Source organism: Myotis yumanensis, unplaced genomic scaffold, assembly GCF_028538775.1.
Source record: "Myotis yumanensis isolate MYYU_CA2020_CCGP unplaced genomic scaffold, mMyoYum1.0.hap1 SCAF_48, whole genome shotgun sequence".
Lineage (NCBI taxonomy): Eukaryota > Metazoa > Chordata > Mammalia > Chiroptera > Vespertilionidae > Myotis > Myotis yumanensis.
The window spans coordinates 236,480-252,066 of record NW_027223799.1 but is presented as its reverse complement, the minus strand read 5'-3'; positions in this window follow the sequence as shown (position 1 = coordinate 252,066).

Below are 15,587 nucleotides of genomic sequence, written 5' to 3'. Positions count from 1 at the left end.
AAGCACAGGTTATATACTTTTCAGCAAACGGGGGAAGTAACCTGGGGTCATTCCATTGGAGATCTGGCGCCATACAACGTACATCTATCTGCTTTCGGTGGGGAGGGAATGTAGTTTGGAATTTTTTTACTAATGATCTGGCTTTCTAAGTGAGTTAATGCCTGTCTGGTTTCTTATCAGGTTGTTTGTTCTGCAGCCATCTCCCGTAACCTCCCTGGCTGCAGCTGTCTCCCATAAAAGTTGTTTATTACATCTGCCCCTTCTGACCTTCCTGATTACCCTGGTGCCGTTTGTTCCATCTGCCTTTTCTGACCCTCCTGCACCCTGGTTATATTGGCACCTCTCAGTAACTCCCCCTGTTCTGCAAGGTCCGGGTGAGGAGCCACTCCCCGGGGTCAGGCCGCTTCCTTATGTTCCCCCGGCGCTGGGTCTGGGTGAGCCCGGGCCTCAGGCCCGGGCCACGCCACCAGCTCTTGACCCAGAGCCCCTGCCTCCCCCGACGCCGATTGTCACCCCTCTGGACCCCCCAGCGGGAGGGGCTTTGTCGTCTTCCAACCCCTTCAGTCCGTCCCATACTAGACAGGGAACAGAATATGGAGCATCCGGGAATGTTGGGCCAGTGGCCCCAGCACCTCTCCTGCCCTTGAGGCAGGCTGGGCCACCGGACCTGGGCCTGGACGGCCAGCCTTTCATGATTTATGTCCCTTTTTCAACTAGTGACCTGTACAATTGGAAGAACCAGAATCCTTCTTTCTCCCAGAACCCACAGGGGTTAATCTCTCTTTTGGAGTCTGTGTTTTTTACCCATCAACCTACCTGGGATGATTGTCAACAGTTGATGCAAACTCTTTTCACTTCAGAGGAGAGAGAGAGAGTCAAGGCGGAAGGGAGGAGATTTGTGCTGGGTCCGGATGGGCAGCCTACCTCTGACCAAGACAGATTAGAGGCTGTGTTTCCCTCCAGGCGACCTAACTGGAACCCCAATAGTGAGAGGGGAAAGGAGGCTTTCGATCGGTATCACCAGACTCTATTGGGGGGAATCCGAGCTGCTGCTCAGAGACCCACAAACCTCTCTAAGGTGACAGAGACAGTCCAGGGGCCTAATGAGAGCCCGGCAGCTTTCCTTGAGAGGCTGTGCGAGGCCTATCGGGTGTATACCCCCATTGACCCTGATGCCCCGGAAAGTCAAAGGGCTGTCATTATTGCATTTGTTTCCCAGTCGGCCCCAGATATTAGAAAAAAATTGCAGAAGTTAGAAGGCTTTGAGGGGAAATCAATCTCTGAGTTGGTTGAGGTGGCCCAGAAGGTTTTTAACAATCGGGAGGACCCGACGGCAAGTTTAAACACCCGGATGGCCAAGGTCCTCCTGGCCCTAAATGAGGAAAAAGGCCCAAGGGGCTGGAGAGACAATAAGAACAAAGGAAAGCCTTGGGGGAGACAAGAAGTCCGACCCCGGCTTGGGAAAAATCAGTGTTCACTTTGCAAAAAGGAAGGACACTGGAGAAGGGAGTGCCCTGAACGTGCGGGGGAGCCGAGTCCCGTGCTGGTGGAGGAGGTGGATTAGGGTTGTCAGGGCTCAGCTGGCCCCCAAGAGCCCAGGATAACTCTGACAGTGGGGGGCCAAAAGGTGGACTTCCTTGTGGACACAGGAGCCACCTTCTCTGTCCTGCAACAGCCAGTGGGTCCGGTCTCTAAGACCAAAATCCCCATCAAAGGGGCAACTGGAAAAGTGAAATCCTACCCATGGACTAAAGGTCAGATCAGCGACCTAGGAAACGGCTCAGTGACTCACTCATTCCTAGTAATGCCAGAGTGCCCTTACCCTTTGCTAGGCCGGGACTTGCTGAGTAAATTACGGGCCATAATCTCTTTTGAAGGGCCAGGGCCAGAGGTCAAGTTACAAGACCCAGGGACTGCGGGGATCTATCTCCTGACATTGCCCTTACAGGAGGAATATTTACTACATGAGGAGGAGCCGGGGGGAGTCTCAGCAGATGCCTATCTCCAACAATTAAGACAGGCTATCCCGGGAGTTTGGGCGGAGGACAATCCGCCAGGGTTAGCTAAACACCGGCCTCCAATTGCAGTCCAGCTGACCAGCAGTGCCACCCCAGTCAGAGTCCGGCAATACCCAATGAGCCAGAAAGTGAGAGTAGGAATCGCCAAGCACATTAAGAGGCTGAAAGAGGCTGGAATCTTGATTCCTTGCCAATCTGCTTGGAACACTCCCCTGGTGCCAGTACAAAAACCAGGGACTGAGGATTTCGGGCCGGTGCAGGACTTAAGGGAAGTAAACAAGAGGGTTGAGACTATCCATCCTACGGTTCCAAACCCTTACACTCTTCTCAGCCTCCTCAAGCCAGAACATCGGTTCTATACTGTTTTAGACCTAAAGGATGCCTCTTTCTCCCTTCCCCTGGCAAAGCAGAGTCAGCCTATCTTCGCCTTCGAGTGGGTGGACCCGACAGAGGGAGAGTCCGGACAGTTAACTTGGACTAGGTTGCCACAAGGGTTTAAGAACTCACCCACTCTGTTCGATGAGGCCCTAAACCAAGACCTCTGGGAGTTCCGTCAGGACCATCCACGGGTGACTCTGCTCCAATATGTAGGCGACCTCCTACTGGCCATGGAGGAGGAACAGGACTGTAGACAGGCCACTCGAGAGTTGCTGACCACCCTGGATCATTTGGGGTATCGGGTCTCAGCCAAGAAAGCTCAGCTATGCACTATCCGAGTGACATATTTGGGTTACAACATAGAAGGGGGTAGGCGAACTTTATCCAGTAGCAGAATAAAGGCCATCTTGTGAATCCCCAGGCCTACCACCAAAAGGCAAGTCCGAGAGTTCCTCGGGGCAGTGGGTTATTGCAGGCTATGGATACTAGGTTTTGCAGAAATTGCAAGACCACTATACTCTGCAATGGGGGGAAAGGAGGCTGCCCTGGTCTGGACAGAAAAGGAAGAAGAGGCTTATAAAAGACTGAAAGAAGCCCTGGTGAGCGCCCCGGCACTCGCCCTGCCAGACCTAACCAAACCCTTCCAGCTATATGTAGCTGAAAACAAAGGGGTGGCGAAAGGGGTCCTCACACAACCCCTAGGACCATGGAAACGCCCCGTTGCTTATCTCTCTAAGAGACTTGACCCGGTTGCCTCGGGATGGCCCAACTGCTTGAGAGCCATTGCAGCCACCGCCCTGCTGGTAAAGGAAGCCTCAAAGCTAACTTTTGGCCAAAATCTCCAAGTAGTTGCCCCGCATGCAGTTGAGACCTTATTAAGGAGCCCCCCAGAGAGATGGATGTCCAACACCCGCATTACCCAGTACCAGGTGTTGCTGCTAGACCCACCACGAGTCAGCCTCCTGAAAACGGCTGCCTTGAACCCGGCCACACTCCTCCTTGACGAGGAGGCAGAGCCTCCTTTGCATGATTGCGAGGAGACACTGACTACCCTCACTTTCCTCCAAGAGGACCTTGTGGATCAGCCCCTGCAGAATCCGGATGAGACCCTCTACACGGACGGGAGCAGCTTCATAGAGGAAGGTACCCGGTATGCGGGGGCAGCAGTGGTGACACAAAAGGAGGTTCTCTGGGCACAGGCCTTAGGACGAGGCACCTCAGCCCAAAAGGCAGAACTCAAAGCACTCACTCAGGCCCTCCGTTGGGGAAAAGGAAAAAGAGTGAACATTTTCACATACAGTCAGTATGCTTTCGCCACTGTACATGTGCATGGGGCCCTATATCAGGAAAGAGGTCTCCTGACCTCAGGAGGAAAGGACATTAAAAACGCTTCTGAGATACTTAACCTGCTGGCAGCCATATGGGGGCCAAAAGAAGTGGCAGTAATTCATTGCCGGGGGCACCAGAAGGGTGATAGTCCCGAAGCACAGGGAAATCGGTTTGCAGACCAAACCGCCAAGGACGTGGCTAAAAGACCAGTAGGGCCTCTAGAAGTTTTCGTAGCCTTGCCAGCTCGAAGGCTCCCAGAAAAGCCTACTCATCTGCCAGAGGAGCAGAGGCTAGCTGTGAAACTAGGGGCCCGGGAAGGAGAGGCTGGATGGCTAATTTTGCCGGATGGGAGGTCTGTAGTGCCAGAAGCCCTGGGGCGGACCATCGCTTCCCAGACTCACCAGAGTACCCACCCAGGGGGAACGAAGCTATCAGAACTATTGGGAAGAGAATTTTACATCCCAGGGCTCCAGAAAATATCCCAAGACTTGGCTAGAAGGTGCCAAGTGTGTGCCCGGGTGAACCAAGGGCCCCCTGTTGTGGCCACACCAGGGCAACGATTCCGAGGTCAAAACCCCGGGGAACACTGGGAAGTGGACTTCACTGAGATACCAGGAGGACAAGGAGGGTATAAGTACCTGCTGGTTTTCATTGATACCTTCTCTGGCTGGCCTGAGGTATACCCAACCAAGGCAGAGACAGCACAGGTAGTAGTTAGGAAACTCCTCACTGAAATTGTCCCCCGGTTTAGCCTGCCACTATACATGGGGTCCGATAATGGCCCAGCGTTCATCGCCAAAGTTACAATCCATAGTTAAGGCCCTGAGGGTTACCTGGAAATTGCATTGTGTTTATAGACCACAGAGTTCTGGACAGGTAGAGAGGATGAATCGGAAACATTAACTAAGGAAACATTAACTAAGTTAAAATTAGAGACTGGCGAAAACTGGGTAAGTCTCCTTCCTTTTGCTCTCCTCAGAGCTAGGTGTACCCCGTACATAAAAGGACTCACCCCTTTTGAAATTATGTTTGGCAGGCCACCACCTCTTCTTCCCCGCCTAAGGGAGGAAGATCTTGCCCGGCTGTCTACCCGAAATTTGCTTAAGTCCTTACAGGCTTTGCAGAGCAGCGCCATGTCGGCACAACGGGTGGTGAGAACCGTATGGGAGGATGACGCACCGAGAACCAGTCCAACACAGCCTGCCTTCTCTCCGGGTGATCTCGTTTGGGTGAAGCGTCACGACCCCGGCAGCCTGGAACCTAGATGGGATGGACCCTACCAGGTGGTGCTGAGCACTCCAACTGCCATCAAAGTTGCAGGAAAGAGGCACTGGATCCATCGCACCCAAGTGAAGGCGGCTGACAGAGGTGACAGCCCCCGGAGGTGGAAAGTGAAACTAACCCAGGACCCACTAAAGGTGAAACTAGTACCTGCATCATGATCTATCTACTGCTGCTCGGTTCGGTAAGCCCCTTTCCCACCAGGCCCCACATTATGCCTGGGAGGTGATCCGCACCACGGATGGGGTAGTACTGGCCCAAGAAACGGGCACCAGTGAACCGACTCTCCAGTTTGACCTGTGTAGCCTCTTCGGGGAGGGTTGGAACCTGCCCCAGGACAGACCCAGGCTCATGAATTTGGGCCCAGCCGGGTCGAAGCTGGGGATCCCTGGGGGAATGGCTACACACAGGGCTGCAACCACCTACGGCTGCAGGACCCGAGGGACTGAGCGACAACTATGGGGTACTCCCCTATATGTCTGCCAGCGCCAGCCCTGGATTCCCTTTTTGAAGTGTGGGGACCAGGAGGATTATTATTGTGGACAGTGGGGCTGTGAAACCTATGCCAAATGGCCCCCGAAGCTTCCGGACAGGGACATACGATTCACCCGACAGGTGCGGCCAGGGGCCCGGGAAAGGAACTGTACTGTTGGAAACTGCAGCCCCATTGTCATCAAACCAGTGGCATATTGGGCTAAAGTCTGGACCGGGGGAAAGACATGGGGATTGAGGCTATATGTCTCTGGACCAGACCCTGGGGTACTATTTACTACCCAGCGACAGGAAATACCCCGACCGCCCAACCCAATTGGCCTCCTAGCCCCTCAGCGACCCAAAGTCAGGAGACCAAGCCCGGCCCCACGTGTGACGAGCCTGCTACCACCATCATCAAGGACTGAGGCAAGTCGCTGGGATGCAGTAACTTGGCCTCCGCCTCGGGGAGCTCTGCTGAGACCAGACATTTTCACGCCGCTGGAAGCCTCGTTCCAACTTCTGAACAAAAGTGCGCCCGACCTTACTGCAGACTGCTCGTTGTGCCTCAACCCCGAGCCCCCCTATTACGTGGGGATCGGAGCTTCAGCTCCATTTGGGGCAAGTATGGCCCATGTCCGCAACGTGTCCGCGGATGCAGAAACCCCGGGACTATGTGCATGGGGGAAAGGGAGGAGGGGATTAACTTTGGGAGATATTACTGAAGCTGAGCTGTGTGTCGAATCTGCCAATTACTCCCTCCCGGATTCCCCCTATGCAGAAAATTGTAACCAGACATTCCGACTTCCTGAGAAACCAGGGTCCAGGGCCCCCTGGTACCTGGTGGCCCCAAGTGGTACCTGGTGGGCATGCATCACCGGAATCACCCCTTGCATACTCCCCCTAAACCTCCAGACTGGGCCCGAGCCAGGGCTCTGCGTCCTAACTCATATCCTGCCACAAGTGTATTATTACTCAGGGGAAGGAGGAAGGGAGCACCTCCTCATAGAGCCTCGGCGGATTAAGAGAGCCCCGGTTCTGGTTCCCCTACTCGTAGGACTCGGAATTGCAGGATCCACAGTGGTAGGGACAGCCGCCCTAGTGACAGGACATCAAAATTACAAAGAACTGGGTAAACAAATTGACCAAGACCTGAGTACCCTAGAAAAATCCATAGGACAGTTGGAGGAATCAGTAGGGTCCTTAGCTGAAGTAGTCTTACAGAACAGGAGGGGACTCGACCTACTTTTCCTGAAACAAGGGGGACTGTGCCTAGCATTAGGGGAGGCGTGCTGCTTCTACACTAACCACTCCGGGGTAATCAGAGAAAGTTTAAGTCAGTTAAGGAAACGGCTGATGGACAGAGAAGAGGCCCGTAGGGCAGAGGGGAACTGGTATGAGAATTTGTTCTCCTGGTCCCCGTGGCTCACAACTCTCCTATCTGCTGTGGCAGGGCCCCTCCTTCTCCTAATAGTAGGTCTCATTTTCGGACCCTGCCTGCTCAGGTGTCTCCTCAATTTTATCCAAGACCGAATCCAAGCTGTCAAGCTTATGGTCCTACACACCCAATACTCCAGAATCTTAGAGGAGGACACTGAATCAAAGATTTGATTCCGGCATAAGACCAGTAGGGAATGTGCTAGGGGCGGGGGCCTGACAAAAAGAATTACTAAGTAGGCTGAGGGGCAGGGACCATGGGAGAACAAAATTGCTAATTATCTCGCTAGAAAAGCAATGTGTCATGATTGAACCCAGCCAGGTGTGACCCTGCTCGTAAATTGTATGTAAACTTTTTACCCTGCCAGTACCAGGAACTGCTAATGAACCGCTTTGCAGTTTGTTTTTCTTTTAAAAAAAAATACTTTGTAGTGTTGCAGATAAAAGGTCTTGCTGTATTCTCGGTCGGCACTGCAAGCCGTGGGGCTCTTATGGGAAGAGCACGGCTGGCAGTCAGCTGGCCAGCTTAATAAAGGCACTTAAAATTTAAATTCTGAGTCGGTGGTCTATCTCACTGAGCTAACCCATAACACCCGGGTGTCCCAGGGTCTTGTTCCAGAGGAATTTCCCAGCCGCCCACCCCGGCCCTGGGCTGTCCCTCAGGGACTGTGCTGACCGTTGCAGGCACCGCCAGCCCCTCCTGCCATCCTGATACTCCCTCTGACCCCACCCCCCACCCCACTCCCCGCCCTGGTGAGTGTCCCCGCCTGCCCTCGCGGGTCCCCTGCTGTGGAATGTGGCATTTATGAAACTGGCGCGGAAGTGACTGTTGGACACTGTGAGGTTCAGGAAAGAGCCTTTATTTAAGCAGCGCTGCTGGTTCCAGGGCCTCTAAGATCCAGATCCTGAACCACCTGGACAGTGAGATTTCTCTCTCTACACTGGAAGCGTTAAAGAGAATAAAACGGGGCAGAGAAAGACTTACTGTGCTTAGCGAAAATCCTGCAGAAAGCTTGCAGCCTTGAGCACAGCACAGCTCAGATAACCAGAAGACACCTGGCATGGGAGGAACCAAGGACGGACCAGACACCCACGTCAGCAGAGCGGCTTGCAGGACCAGATAATTAAGAGGGGGCAGTGACTTAATTATAGGCTCTCAGGAGTGTGCATGAGGTTACAGGCACAGATTCAGATTGCTAGCTCCCAACCCCCAAAAAATGTCTTTTTCCCCATTACCCCCAGACCAGTGCCCCCAGTCAGGAAAACGTGTCGCCTGACTTGCAGAGGGCACCCCTCGGTTAGAGGGTGTCTCTTACCCGTCTGGCCAGGTGGAAGCCCCAGCGCTTCTCTGGGGACCCAGCGCCCAGAAACAAGGGGAACTGAACACTTTCCCTGCCTGCGGAGGGAGGTACCCCCACCTGCTAACAACCCCACAGCCCCCCACAAAAGGCCCCGGGCTGCCCCTCCCCTCCTACCCTCCCTAGGGGACTCCTTCCTTTTCCATTGGGGAGGGCACCCCCTCTCGTGCTACCCAGGGAATCCCACTCACTAGGAGGTGCCCTCCTGCCCCTTTGCAAGCTCAGAATGTGTGTGGGGGGGTGGGGGGGCAGTTAAATGGCTCAGCGAGAGATCTGGTCCCAGGGAGGGGGTGGGGTGCAGGGGGAGCACCAGCTCAGAGTGGGGCAAAGGGCTGAGGGGCCTGGAGGCCAGGCAGGACTCTTAGGGGTCCCAGATGCCGCCTCCTTTATCTTCCACCCTGAATGCGCCCCATCTCTGCTGACCTGGCAACTCAGCAGAGTCGGGCCTGGTTAGGGCTTGGATGGGAGCCAGCCGGGGAGTATGGAGTGCCGTAGGCTTTTCTGCCCCAGAGATGCCAGCCCGCCCGCTCCCCAAGCTGAACAGGCACCTGCTGCTCCTCCGGGCAAGTCCATCAGCTCAGCAGGGCCTCCTGCTGGCAGGTCCTCATCGCACCTGCTGTTCCTGGGGCCCCATGTTCTGAGATGTCACATCCTTGACTCCATTTCAAGGATCAGATGCATTTCTCGCTCCGATTCTTGCTACGTTCATGTTGTGCACGAGCAGGACTCCCTCACTCACAGAGGAAATGTTCCCGTGGGGACTGCCTGCTGGCGACATCAGGCGGATCCATCAAGCCCAGGCCTGAGTCCAGGACATGCTGAGAGGTGCTGTGGCCTGAGGCGTCCAATCCGGATGCTGTGATGCAAACCCAGGCGGAGTGACTGCATTACCAATGCGCTGTCAGCATTGTCACAACAGCAGGGCCATGTGCCACCATGTCAACAGGAAATGCTAAGGATAAACCTGAGGAAGTTGACAGTGAAAAGTATAAAACGTTACAAGAGAATGAACCTGAGTAGACGTCCTAGTTCACAGTCCCAACTCCCAGTGCCTCTGAGGTGACTGTTTCCCAAACGGAATGAGCGCCCTCCCAGGTCTTCAGGGAAACATGCTTCCCGGAGGGAGGAGGGGAGATTTCAGCAAAGCGAGGGGACCTGTGAGGAAAGACACGAATGGAGCAACAGCCTGGAATAACCCTTCTGTGTGTCAGGAGAACTGCCTGCACCTGCGAAGGGGCAGGAGGGAGGTTTAGCACTGCCTGTGCCTTGTGAAGCAGGAGGAGCTGATGGAGTCTACAAGGAGAGAGGGTGGGAGGCCTCCCCGAGGCTGACAGGCAGGTGGGTGCGGGCCTAGCCTGGGCTGTGACCTGCATGTGCCCCTGGGGGACAGGCAGGTGGGTGTCATCTGACCTCCCAAGTAGTTGTGAGACCTGCCAGTGAACAAACGGGGCTCCATGGGATCTCAGGCTCCTGCCTGTGTCTCCAGGGCTTCCAAATGCTTGTCTGACCTGGATAGAAAGTCAATCCATACACCTTCCCCCCAGTCACAGCGTGTTCCAGGGCCTCCTCAGCCTGTGCTGGGACCATGTGCCACGCCCTGTGGGAGCCAGCGCTGAGACTGAGCTTGTGGGGGAGGGGGGAGGGGGGAGGGGGGAGGGGGGAGGGGGGAGGGGGAGGGGGGGAGGGGGGGAGGGGGGGACGGCAGGTCTGCAGTGATGCTTGTGTTCCCGACCTTTTTCTTCCTTGTGACTGTGACCTTGGAGGTCTCTGTGGGACCCGGAGCCCAGGCTTCCCTCTGCCCCACAAGGAGTCAGAGATCGTCCCACAGAGCAGGACCCTGGAAAGGGCCAGAAAAGGCAGACAGCTGAGCAGAGATTGGGATCAAGAGCTACGGATGACTTAGGGTCACCCAAGAAACACAACCAATGGGATGGATCGCTATTTTATATTTAGCTCTATTTTTCTCACCTCTATCTTACCATCTCTCTCTCTCTCTCTCTCTCTCTCTCTCACCATTTTTAAGAGTTTTACAAAAATTGTTTCCCATGACTTTAAAACCCGGCAAGGTTAAATGTGCAGTAGCGTATGGCAGGCCACCGACAGAGAGAAGAACGACAACATGTGACCATTTCATCTGCGGTCAACCTGCTGGCGAATTCCCGAACTGGAGAGGTCAGTTGTTGAGCTATCAGGCACGCCGCTGACTTCCTAATTCCCACTGACACGCATGGGGATCTCTGGGCATCAGTCTAATTATTTAATTATTAAGTGATATAAGCAGACACTCAGACACACTAGAGCAGCGGTTCTCAACCTGTGGGTCACGACCCCTTTGGCGGTCGAACGACCCTTTCACAGGGGTCGCCTAAGACCATCCTGCATATCAGATATTTACATCACAATTCATAACAGTAGCAACATTACAGTTATGAAGTAGCAACGAAATAATTTTATGGTTGGGTCACAACATGAGGAACTGTATTTAAAGGGCCAGAAGGTTGAGAACCACTGCACTAGAGTAAAGCTTTAACAACAATCTGAGAGCATGGGCTGCCTCCACTCCCACAGGGCAGGCGCTGTCATAGCAGCTGGGGCTCTGGCTGTGGGGGAGGGGGGGGCGCCTGTGCTGAGCTTCAGGGCTAAGGGCAGCTTCCAGGTGTCTCCCTGTGTCCTGCGGTCCCCTCGCCTTGTGACCTCCCACATGACCCAGGTGGCTCTCCCCGATGCACATGCTCATGCAGCGCCACCCAGCTCTACCCTCCTGCGGGGTGGGCCCTGCCCTCTGCCCTCTGCAGGGGCCCTGCAGCGCTCCCCGCTCACCAGCTTCTGTCATGGGCTGTGACCCAGGAACCAACGCCCACGAAATACACACCCTCTGGGGATGCAGGTCCTGGTTCTGGTCTCCATGTCGCCTACAGCAGACGCTCCTGCTTACAGCTTATGGATGAAACTGCACAGCACGGACCGCAAACCAAAGGTCCACGCAAATGTGAGGCCGCCTCCGGTGCCCCTAATGGGTACCAAGTTGGACTGACTGTTACTGTCTTAAAATTCTTATATGGAGCGAGGACGGGGAAATGAGACTCCAGCTCATCTTTTTACTGTTTTCTCACCCCAACCTCACACAGGTGGCCTCAGCGCTTGCTTCTCAGTTAGAGTGTATTCAGATCTGGGGCTCTCACACCATTGTCTCTCCTTTTTGAAATCCCATCTCATTTCCCCGTTTCCTGCATCTCTGCTCTGTGTGTTCTGACCTCTCAAGTGAACTGAACTGTGGACAAGGGGAGAGGGAGCAGCAAGCCCTGCTTCCCACTTTCACTTGTATTTTTGTGTCTTGCTTCCAGGCTGTGCTGACTCTGACAGCGGTTGCTTCCTGGGCTCAGGAGCGAGAGCATGTGCCAGAGAGGAGGCAGCAGCACAAAGATGAGCGATGGCCTGGCAACAACAGCAGCCAAGCAGCAGCCGTAGAAACTGGGACCTGGAAGGTCTGCTCGCAGCCATCCAAGATGGAGCTGCGGCTTCACGTCCGGCAGAAATGCTTCCCAAGACTCTCCGAGGTCCTGTCTCCAAACGGGCTGCACATTAGGGCCTGACCTGGGGAGACCTCGGTGATGTTCCACGTAGGTTAAGCGTGAAGACAGCCTTCCCCTCCAGCTGCTCCCTGCACTCTGTGGTCACTCCTGCGCCCAACCTGTGACCATGCTGCGGCCGGAAGGCTCTCCCAGCATCTCTGCTTTGAGGGCCTGGCACATCTCTCACTGCTTGTCCTCAGCCTGGTGACCTCCCACAGGCAGACACTTTATGTTCTGGGCAGATTCTTCCTGGACCATCTATGGAATTGTCAATGGGAGGCTGACGCCAGAGTTCAGGAGTTAAGAGACAATGGAATCTGACCACAGGGAACCCGGGTAATCCAATGTCAGGTCTTTGTGACTCCTGTGCCCTGTCTGCACGCCCCCTGCCTGTTGCTGGTTCTCGCTATGGCCTTCTGTGGCCACAGGCAGTCGGGTGTCCTCTGGTTTCCTGTGCTCCCTGAAGGAGTCACCCTGACGCCTGCGGACCCCTGTTCTCAGTATGTGCGTGCTGCTGACCTCATGGCTGTGTCAGCATTGTCATGCACGGGGCTCTATCCAGCGAAGGAGAAATCTGGGACAGTTAAGGAGGGCAACGTGTAAGGAGGACCTCATCATTTATAACTCAGCCAGGGCACCTGCCTTAGGCCTGTCAGTTCCCTAGAAATTTCTGGAAATGAAAGATGAAGGCTGCATAACATGAATTGGGAATCAAACATGACAGTTTAGTAAATGTAACAAATTTTAATGAACCAAAAAATAAATGAATGGGATCTGCTGTGGGGGTGAATAAGCGTGTTTGTGTGTGTGTGTGTGTGTGTGTGTGTGTGTGTATTTAAATATATTTATTTATTTTTTATAGAGAAGAAGGGAGAGGGACAGAGAGTTAGAAACATCAATGAGAGAGAAACATAGATCAGCTGCCTCCTGCACGCCCCCCACTGGGGATATGCCCGCAACCAAGGCACATGCCCTTGACTGGAATCAAACCCGGGACCCTCCAGTCCCAGGCTGATGCTCTATCCACTGAGCCAAACCGGTTAGGGGGAGTGTGTTTGTTTTAATATCATCTTTTTGGAGTGACCTCAGTGGAAGGGGGTGGAAGGGTGCATGTTTTCCCTCCCCCTGAAATATCAACAAGTTAAGAATATATAATTCAATAAAGAAATCCCTGCTCAACACAGAGGCATGCCTGAGAGACTTGCACACTGAAACGTCTAAAGGTGGGCTCCCAGGAATGAATGGGGAGAGGAGAACAGAGAAAAGCACAGGTGGCCCACAGACCTGTGGGGAGCTAGTGGGGGGCTCGGCTGGGAGAGGGGAGGAAACTGGCAGCAGCAGGAAATTCCTTTGGTGGTGGTGGTGGCCGGGGGATGTCTCAGCAGGGCGAGCTGCAAGCAGCGAGAGAGTGACAGTGTCTGAGTGGGCAGACGCCCAGCAGAGCAGGGGGTTCTCCCATGCAGCTCACACTGTCGGGCTGGGCGGTGGGTCTCAGACAAAGAAACGGAACCACAGAGCCCGGCTGCTGCCTGAGCTCCCAAAACTCCTCTCCCATTGCCTGGGAGTCCGCTCAGGAGCATATGATCTGTAAACCAAGAGCTGCTGAGGTAGAATCCTGTTTCCCTTTGTGACTGATCCCCGAGAGGGGTGCTTGGGGTGGGACCCCATGGAGGTCAGGGGTCGCCATTAAGGTGAGGGCAAAACAAACCCCACACCCAGGCAGCACAGCTGTACTTTTATGGAAGCTGAGTCGGTTCAGCACTGGGAGACCACAGAGGTAAACATCTTGCGATTCAATGCATCTCCTGGGAAACAGCAGAAAGAGCTCTTCAGAAATAAGTGCATAAGGAAACAAGGACAGCAAACACCATGAAGAACCGCAGTAACGAAGATGACCAGAAAGAAAATGGAAAATATCCAGTGAGCAGGGTGGGACACCTGGGAACATGGGATATAAATGAGGAGGGCAATGTGCATAGCTCGTTGAGAGGCAATTCAGTGCAGAGAGGCAATTCAGCGCACTTAAGAAACAAATCAATGAACAAAACAAGGACATTGAAACTTTAAAAAAAGAAATAATTGCCGAGACCGGTTTGGCTCAGTGGATGGAGCGTCGGCCTGCGGACTGAAGGGTCCCGGGTTCGATTCCGGTCAGGGGCATGTACATTGGTTGCGGGCACATTCCCAGTGGGAGATGTGCAGGAGGCAGCTGGTCGATGTTTCTCTCTCGTCGATGTTTCTAACTCTCTATCCCTCTCCCTTCCTCTCTGTGAAAAATCAATAAAATATATTTAAAAAAAAAAAAAGAAATAATCAAAAATCCTGGAAATGAAGCATGTAATTGAGATTAGGAGTGAACTAGTGAGCCATAGCAGTCAGACAAGAAGAAGAAATAAAAGGGTGCCAAAACCGGTTTGGCTCAGTGGATAAAGCGTCGGCCTGCGGACTAAAAGGTCCCAGGTTCGATTCCGGTCAAGGGCATGTACCTGGGTTGCGGGCACATCCCCAGTAGGAGATGTGCAGGAGGCAGCTGATCGATGTTTCTAACTCTATTCTCTCCCTTCCTCTCTGTAAAAAACCAATAAAATATATTTTTTAAAAAAAGAAATAAAAGGCATGTATATTGGCAAAGAAGAAGTAAAACTGTCATTATTTGCACATGACATGATATTGTACATAGAAAGACTCCATCAAAAAAGTACTAGACTTAATAAATGAATTCAGCAATGTAGCAGGATATAAAATTAACACCCAGAAATCTATAGATTTTTTAAACAACGATAATGACCTCAAAAAAAAAAAAAAGAAAAGAAACTAAAAACACAATCCCATTTATCATTGCACCAAAAAAATTAAGATACCTAGAAATAAACTTAACTAAGGAGGTGAAAGACCAGTACTCAGAAAACTACAGGACACTGAAAAAAGAGAGAGAGGAAGACATAAACAAATGGAAGAATATACCATGTTCATGGACTGGTAGAATCAACATCATTAAAATATCTATACTACCCAAAGCAATTTATAGATTCAATGCAATCCCCATTAAAATAACAATGGCATATTTCACAGACCTAGAACAAATGCTCCAAAAATTCATATGGAATAAAAAAAAAATTCCTCAAATAGCCACAGCAATCCTGAGAAAGAAGAAGAAAGTTGAAGGGATCACAATACCAGATATCAAACTATATTACCAAGCTACAGTTCTCAAAACTGTCTGGTACTGGCACAAGAACAGACATATAGACCAATGGAACAGAAGAGCTATTATGCTCAATTAATATTTGACAGATGTTACAATGAAATCAAGAACATACAATGCAATCAAGACAGTCTCTTCAGCCGAAACCGGTTTGGCTCAGTGGATAGAGCGTCGGCCTGCGGACTGAGGGGTCCCAGGTTCGATTCCGGTCAAGGGCATGTACCTGGGTTGTGGGCACATTCCCAGTGGGAGATGTGCAGGAGGAGGCTGATCGATGTTTCCCTCTCATCGATGTTTCTAACTCTCTATCTCTCTCCTTTCCTCTCTGTAAAAAATCAATAAAATATATTTAAAAAAAAAAAAAAAGGACAGTCTCTTCAATAAATGGTGCTGGGAAAACTGGACAGATACATGCAAAAAAATGAAACTAGACCACTAATTTACACCATACACAAAAACAAACTCAAAATGGCTAAAGGACTTAAATGTAAGATGAGAAACAATAAAAATCTTAGAAGAATAGGCAGTAAAATCTCAG